Source organism: Amblyomma mixtum, chromosome 3 (assembly GCF_055824585.1).
Source record: "Amblyomma mixtum isolate Tamu chromosome 3, ASM5582458v1, whole genome shotgun sequence".
In the NCBI taxonomy this organism is placed as follows: Eukaryota; Metazoa; Arthropoda; class Arachnida; order Ixodida; family Ixodidae; genus Amblyomma; species Amblyomma mixtum.
In genome coordinates, this window is record NC_143014.1 from 425,597,054 (window position 1) to 425,605,458 (window position 8,405).

The 8,405-nt window shown below is 51.1% G+C and overlaps 1 pseudogene; it reads right to left on the bottom strand.

Annotated features, from left to right (window-relative positions):
* Positions 1 to 164: 164 nt before the first annotated feature.
* On the bottom strand, positions 165 to 1,427 carry LOC149357961 (uncharacterized; annotated as a pseudogene).
* Positions 1,428 to 8,405: the final 6,978 nt, after the last annotated feature.

The window sequence follows — 8,405 nt, forward strand, 5'->3', positions numbered from 1 at the left end:
TATCTCGCGCTCCGTAATAAGTCGGTACACCTGACCTTGTTTTTTCCTTGCCGCCAGGCCCCTCACATTCAATGTAGCGACTCTAAAGGTGGAGGCGGGAGCCATTTTTACGCAAGAGGAGGGAACCAACAGCATGGTGCTTACCTTCCACGTCTAGCGCGCAGCTAGACGCCAATGTTGCCGCCGGTATCATCCGGCGCAAGAACATCAGTCTTCTCGAGTAGTACCTTGTCTGCGGAGGAGTACAGTTTGTCGGCCGCATAGTTTGGCCGTGGCCGGAACGACGAACGCCGGGCTTGAATCGTCTTTGCAGGGGGCTCCTCGACGCCGGGTGCTACCACTTAATCCCCTTCGGGGCTGGCCTGGCCATGGGGACGCTTCGCCAGGGTGGTAACGGGGGGCGTGACGCTTGTTGTGCGGGCGCCGGTATTCTCGTGGTGGTCCTCGTTCAGGTCCTTTCCTTCGTCGACCACGGGCTCTGATGGGCACGCCCCGTTCTCTGACGTCTCGTTAGAGACGCCGAGGGAGCCTCCCGTCGGCTGTTGGCTCTCTGGTTCGTCGGCCGCTTTGGTGTCACTGGGAGTCCCAGACGTCGCAAGCGTACAAGCCGAATTGCCCGCCTCGTCCGTACCAGTGGCTGCTTCCTCCGCCTCGGTGATGTCCATGAGTTCCGCAGTGTCGTTCGCCTTTCCGAGCCCGGTAGCTGACGCGTAGGTACGGACGCAGTCCGCGTCCACGTGTCCGTAGCGCCTGCACTAGGAACACCTGGGCACCCTGCAGTCGCGGCGAACGTGACCCGTGCTGTGGCAACGCAGGCACTGCATCGGTCGCCCAGGGACAACAACGAGGGCCAGCTCACCGGCTACTCGGACCTGGTGTGGCAAATCATCCACCTTAATTCCCGGCTTCAACTTCAGTAGCACGGTCCTGGTGGTCGAGCCTTTCTCCTTCATGCCTTGGACACGCCAACGCTCCCGCGTCACCTCCGTCACGTTGCCGAACGCCGCGAAAGCAGTTCGGATGTCGTCGTCAGCCACCCCGTGCAGCATCCAATGCAGGCGCAGCTTTACCTGCTGATCTTCAGGGTCGAAAATAATGCACCGGCGCCCTTTCACTTGTAGCTCTTTGCAGGCAGCAAGTTTCTTAGCAGCTTCTTAGGTGCTCATCGTCACCGCCCACACGTGGTTAATCTGATACGCCCCCAACGCCACGACGTCGGGGAGCGCACCAGCGTTGGCCAGGGCATCCCGAAAATCTTCCACCCTGTAGGGCCTCGCTCGCACGTCGCCGTGAAGAAACACCGTGTTATGAACAACACATCCTGTAGGCAGGGTAGGCAAAACTATCTCGTATTCCTTATCTGCGTCGGCAGCAAACCTGTTTCCGCGGCCAGCAAGTGCCGCTATCGCCGCTCCGCCGGAGCTCATGATCCTGCGTCCGTCACGCTCGGTGGCCGGAAGTAGAATGCTAACCGCTCGGCCACCTCGCCGCAACGGAAGCACCGGCCTTCATAACTGCAAGCAAAGGCACGAGGTTTCCGAATGACGCAATTAATTTCTCAACTTCGTAAAATCAACAGCGGCCACAGTTCTCTCGCTCTCTTTCTGCGTCCCGTTGTGCCCTTTTTCGAGGAGGGAACGGTAAATGGATCTGTATGGGCAACAAAAGAAACAAAATTCAGGGGGCACTTTGGCTGTCTAAAGTGCGTAGAGGCGAAAGCGTTTTCCCCACCACTTTGCCTATGTGACACTGGTGGAGACGTCACCACTGGATGACGTCACACATAATTGATGAAGTAATGACAAATTACTAATTAGTGGCTAATTACTGATTGATCACAAACTACTAATTAAGTGCTAATTAATTGCGCTTAAGCTTCGCCTTTAGGAGTGGAACGCGACAGCATGTTGCAGCGCTGTCAGGCAGTCCACGGAACGCCACCACCCGTTCGGCGCGATGCCTTGCCCTTTGAACGCAACGCTTTTTGAGGAAAGGAAATGGCGCAGTAATTCTCTGTCATCACGGTTACACCCGAACTGCACCGTACAGGAAGGGAGTAACGCCACCACCCGTTCGGCGCGATGGGTTGCCCTTTGAACGCAACGCTTTTCGAGGAAAAGAAATGGCGCAGTAATTCTCTGTCATCTCGGTGGACACCCGAACCGCACCGTACATGGAGGGAGGAAGTGGGAGTGAAAGAAGAAAGAGGGGCCCTAATGAAGAAACTGAAAATTGTATTTCAGGAAAGGAAATTACGCAGTAACTATCTTGCATATCTCGGTGTACACCCGTCAAAACGAGGACACATCTGACGACACATCTGACGACACATCTGCCGACACATCTACCGACACGGCTGTCGACACGGCTGCCGACACGGCTGCCGACACGGCTGCTAACGACAGTATGAGGCATTAAAGGCTTTCGCCTTAAAAGAGTAGTAGGGACAACGACGAGTTTGGGATTCGAACGCCAATAGAGTGCTTGGAGGCTAGTCGGCACGACATTATAGTAGTAGTAAAAGACCTTTATTCGGCCATAATTTACAGGCCGATCATGTCGACCGCCTGGGCAACCAGAAGTCGCTGTTCTTCCTCCCCTTCAGCGCCAAGCCAGTCGAGCCAGGTGGTGACGGATAAAGAAGGAAGGGGGTAGGAACCCGACTGCTGAGCAGCGGGCAATAGAAGAGGCAATGGGCCAGGTCCGCATAGATAAAGGGGCAGTTGGGACAGGAAGGGTCCGATCGATAGCGATAGAGAAAGAGGCGAGACGGGGTGATGACTGCATTCATTTGTAGGTGCCGAAGAAGGCGAGCCTCCGGCACCATGAGTGATGGATGAGGGGGAGGGCAAAGGTGCTTGTCGAGGCGGAGCTCGAGGTAGACCTCTTTTATGGTGCGGCGAAGGGTGAGTCTCCCACCATCGTCCGAGGGCTTGGGCTAGGGGATCAAAGGTGCCCGGAAAATAGTGTCGCGGGCGAGCTGATGGGCCAGCTGATTGCCGTCAATCCCTGAATACCCAGGGACGCAGCGGAGGAAAACGATGCAAGGCTGCAATGCGGAGACCGCTCGTTCGACCTCCGGTTGGACAGAAGGGGTCAGGGTGCGTTTCTGTATGTGGTGTATAGCGGCTTGTGAGTCTGAATAGACTTTCTACTCTTGGAGAGAGGGAAGGAGGGCAAATGACTGGAGGGCATGCGCGCCATTATATAAACACAAAAACAGCTCAAATCATTGGACATACAAAAGAAACTGGGCTAGTCCAGTGCGCTTCCTTTCTGTGTCCTTCCTTTTGAGCAGTTTTTCTGCTTAAAGAACAAGTGCCAAAAACTTATATACAACAACTCTCGCAGTAAAAGCTTTCCGGGTTTGTTAGGACAGCGTTAGCGTCGACATCTTCGGCTTGGTGTCGTGACGGACTAAGTAGAGATGAGAAGTTGCGAGGAAAGAAAAAGCTACACGCACAAAGTTTACATGACCCGCGTTCAATATCGAGAGACAGTACAGAACGATGGTGCCCTGTATTGGTCATTTTTACAACCAAGAGAGGGCGCTTAAATCACCCAACATGACGGCGCTACGAAGGACTACGAAGGAAGGGAGGTTAGTGATCTTTGTTTCCCTCATGTTGTTGTGAGGGGGTAAACGTTGGCGACCGTTATAGGATCCAGAACGTGTTCGAGGCTCGAACTTGCTGGATCGTATTACTCGGAGACAACTACAGGAGTGTTCAACTCTTTAATTACACGTTAAAAAAATAAAACAGAACAGAAGAACAACAAGGAGAAACTATTTACAGATGACTGTCTCGCAGAACGACCTGACGAAATCTGCCACCGGTTCCCCCAAAGCAGTCTTTTTTTCCGTATGTCCCCGCCCTCAGTGGGAACAGTAAACAATTGGGTAATTTCCCAAGTTCTCGTTCAATGAATGCTTGGGCACAGGACGACTAAGCAAATCAAATACATGGGAAAGAAGATAAGCCTTCCCCATTCAGCACTACATACGTAATTGCACTCTCCACAAGCTTATAGCGAACATCCTCGAGAGAGAGAGAGAGAGAGAGAGAGAGAGAGAGAGAAATCCTTTAATGAAAAAAAAAACTGAAAATTTAGACGGTGTTTAAAAATCGCGGACATGCTACTCAGCGTGGGGAACGGAATTCGGGAGCCAAAATATGGAAGAAGAGCGGTGAGGAAAAGGTAAAATAAAAGAAATAAAAAGTAGAGAAGATAAAATGCGGCCATTAAATGCGTACTAAGGCCATCGGCGAGTAATCATACGTTACGTATGAAACGATGAACTGCATAGTGTGACAAATGTGCTAACAAAGTTCACTGCGTGAAGAATCCATGAGGGTAACATGCAATGTGAAATCAGAGCTTGTCAAAATGTTCAATGTGATTTAAATATGCAAACAAAAAGTTCGTTTCTTGACCCTGTTGCCTAAGGCAGGATAAGGGATCTAAAACACTGTCCATTGATAGGAGCACTAGGGAGGGTTTCTCCTCGCGTTCCCAAGCTTCAGCATACTTACGGACTAATAAAAGACAAGCATAATCTTCAGAAGAGGCTTGCAAAAGAGGCGAAAGATTCAGACGTTTTCTAAATACCTTTGACGACATCTGTACGGAAGAATCGCTGAACAAGGGCGATTGGTCGATAATGTTGCTGGCAGTCCTCCCATGTTCTGTGGCCTGCGTACTAGCGCGCCTCTCTGACGAAGATGCCAACAACTATCAGAGAGCTAAAAATGCACTCTTCTGGTGCTTCAAAATTCGCAGGATCTGATTTCAGATGCCAAATTGACAGACGGCTGCGTCCCCACTCTAGCATCAGAGACAAACCTGGGAGCTCCGCTCGTTTGCCTGATGAGACGTCCGCTGCTCTGAAGTGCAGCGATAGGACAGTTTTAGTCCTAAAAAGAAAGGCCGCTTTGGTAGCGATGAACGATGATTTCGGTCGGAAACCTAGTGAAAAGCGCAAAACCAGGAGGGCTGGTTTGGGTGCAAATGCTAGGAGGTGCCAGAGGGCCATTTCAAGCCCACCAAACAATGTCGCCTCATCTCATCAGAGCGTAACGGTTGAGAATCCAGAGGAAAGTGTCTTTTTTTTTCTCAGAAGAAGCTGAGAAGAGGCTGTTGCTCTAAGTCGGCAAAATGGATTGGTGAGACTAGAAAGAGCCGTGTAGCTCTGCAGAAAGTAAACTGCTAACTAGTTCTTCAAAGCTCGCAGCATGCAGTAAGCCACTGGGAACTTCAGCTCATAATCTTAATTCAAGAGAGAAATCTGGCGCAGAGCTGGAACAAACTGAAGAAGGGCTAAATAGCGGTGTGATCAAACCGTAGGAAAACGAGCCAGCGGGTTATGAGAAAATCACAGGAGCAAACGATTTGCCAGGTTAGCCATCGCCTGACACCGAGAGCGAGGCACAAGAGGATGTTTGGCGAGAAAAATATCGTTCGCGACAAGCTGCAGGGCGACTGTAAACCAGTTTCGGAAGCTGAGGCGAAGGCTGCTAGCTTGAAGGGTATGAGCACTGCGACAACTGCAGAAGGTCAGTTTCGAAAATGCGGCAGCGCGCAAGGAAAGCCAAACCCGACGGTTTCGTGAACAAGAAAAACTTGCCTCTACAGAAGTTCGTCATATCGAAGGCCCGCCGCGTGAAATGTAACTGCAGCTCAAGAACTGGAGGCGCGCAGGACAGAGTAGCTGGGGCAGTTTGCGGGTGTCGGCCGCGCGCGAAGAAAGACAAACGAGATGGTTTGTCTTTCTGCCTAGAACCATGTACAGGTACCGCGTGAATAAGCGCCGCCGATGTTGATAGGAAACATTTAACCACGGGGGGGGGGGGGGGGGTGGCAAGCTCCTGACCGATAGAAGGGTAAAGCCATTATCATCAATCCATCCAGAAGAGTACACGCAGCAATTTCCATCGGCCCCTCTCACTCTCACCTTTCCAAACGGTTTGGTTCGCTTTATTGGTGTTTAACGCCCCAAAGCGACTAAGGCTATGAGAGACGACTACCTGGCGTTAAAGAACCCCAGGTAGTCGAAATTTCCGGAGCCCTCCACTACGGCGTCTCTCATAGCCTTAGTCGCTTTGGGGCGTTAAACACCAATAAACCAAACCAAACCGTTTGGAAAGGTGAGAGTGAGAGGGGCTGATGGAAATTGCTGCGTGTACTCTTCTGGATGGATTGATGATAATGATACTGAGGGTTGGAGACGTGCAACCGGGGTGTGGAACAAATCATGACCACGACAGGCCAACGCCTTTCGCCTTTTATCGGGTGTCGGCTGCTAAAGCCACTGCCGGCCGCGATCGCGCAGGGCGCTGCTGAAGAATACCCTTTCGAGTCGCAACTCCTGGCGTTAGCAGATTGCGGGAATCAAAGTATCTGTTGTTTGTTTTTTTCTCTTTTGTTTACATGCAGAACCGTTCAGCTCCGTTGAGCTGCAACCACTACGTGGCGTCTTCTTGTCGGCGGACGAGCTGTCATGATCGGGCACCGACTTCCAGCCTCAGTCACGGTGGACTGTCAGCTGTCAAAAATTGTCAGAGATACGTCGCTTCGGTCGGTTTTGCTAGACTGTACAGGAAGCCGGCACGTCCGTAATGTGGATCAATAATTACACCATTAATTAACATAATTAACTTGTAAACTGTTTATTTTTTACATTAAGGAACAAAGTTATATTACGAAATTGATGCCCATCGACATCGAAGGTAAGCCCTGTTCTTAAATTTCCAAATCGCCAGTCTGTTTTCTCACAGGTTCACATGCAAGTTCACATTCATATTAAACTTTCTTATGTGGGTTACCTTCCGCTTATTGATTAGCCTTGATAGCTCTGTGCCAGTTCTATTCTATTCTGCTTATTCTGTGGTTAGAGGCTTTCATCCTTTGGAATTTCTTAAGATCTTTCGTCTCCTGAGAGAGCTTTCCAGTATCCTAACCATCCAACCGTCTACTTCTACTGAGTGTAGAGAGTGTGCTCCCAGAGTGTGCTGGGAGTGTGCTCCAGAGTGTGCTCCCTCTTGGTGGCATGCACAGCTTTGCCTCCTTTCTAGTGATCTGCTGCCTCAAAGTGTTTGGTTTTGGGATGATTTTATACCGATAGAAGGAGGCTTTGTAAATAGTTCATGCGCATAGAACATTGTATTACTGTAATAACGTGCGCCGCAGCCGACTGATCTAACTCCACATCGCAGAGATAATCTCAGATTGCTACCACAGCGTATTTTCAACGCGAGAGCGTCAGTACCCGCATGTCGGAAAAAACTGTCCAGCGTCGGCGTTGACAACCGTTTCAAGCCTCGCAGTCGGAGCAACGGGCCGCTCCGGCAACCTGGGCCACCTAGGTCATGTGACCTTTTGGTATCATCACAATCTGCCGGCTGGATTGTGAGCAAACTGACCATTCTGGCAGGTGCCAGTTAAATTAATCATTGATGGCGAGAGGCTGCTCAGAAAGAGCAACCTGGATCGCACACGTCTCACTGATGGAAGCGCCTGTCATCGTAGGGCAGTAGCCCTTCGCTTAACCGCTCCACCACATCGCTAGCACCCATATGAGCACTTCCTGGCACATTCGAATGTAAAGTTGACAATTACCAATTCCGCATATATGGGAATTAACCCATTAAAGCTCCTTAAGGCGAAGCTTAAGTGTACCCTCTAGTTTTTTTTTGTTTTGTTTTCCCGCAAAAGGTACAGCCGTTACTTTCTTGTCAGGCGTCACGAGATGGCAAAGCAAGGCAACCAGACCGCTGTTCTAAATTCCTGGTAACGCGCTCGTTGCCAACGGCATGGTCAATTTCTGAGGCCTTGACGCTGATGACAGCGGTGTGGGGATTGCTGGGCAGAGTATACGTGCCCGAGAATAGGTGTGTCTCATCTGCCAAGCGTGAAATAGAGCAACTTACAGAGCACAAAACATGACGCAACACAACATGACGCGTCACCTTTAAGCGTGAAGAAACATCACTACTAAGTAACCATGCAAAATATCAGCAAATGTGCGCGTGTATAGTGTGAATTTTGCCTAGCACGTATTTTATTCACTTCCGAGGCTCCCTCCAGAGGCGGAGGGCCTCTGATTTGTGCCTTCAGTACCTCCGAGTTGCGTTGGTTCGAGCTGCGGTCTGCTTGCGCGGCGCATTCGCTCCCAGTCCCCGTCCGTGGATGGTGTGTTCTTCGATGGCCGCAGGTACACCACAGGTACAGCAGCGAGGGAGGGAAGCTGTTCTGCGTAGCCGACCGAGTCTTCTTCGGCGCTCACCGCGGGCAGTCTAGTCGCTGCCTGGGTCCCTGGTTGGTAGGTCGGGGGACCAACAGCGTAAAGAGAGTGGAAATACACAGTTGCTGTCAGCATGGATGCCGCGAACATGAACAGGCCCAGG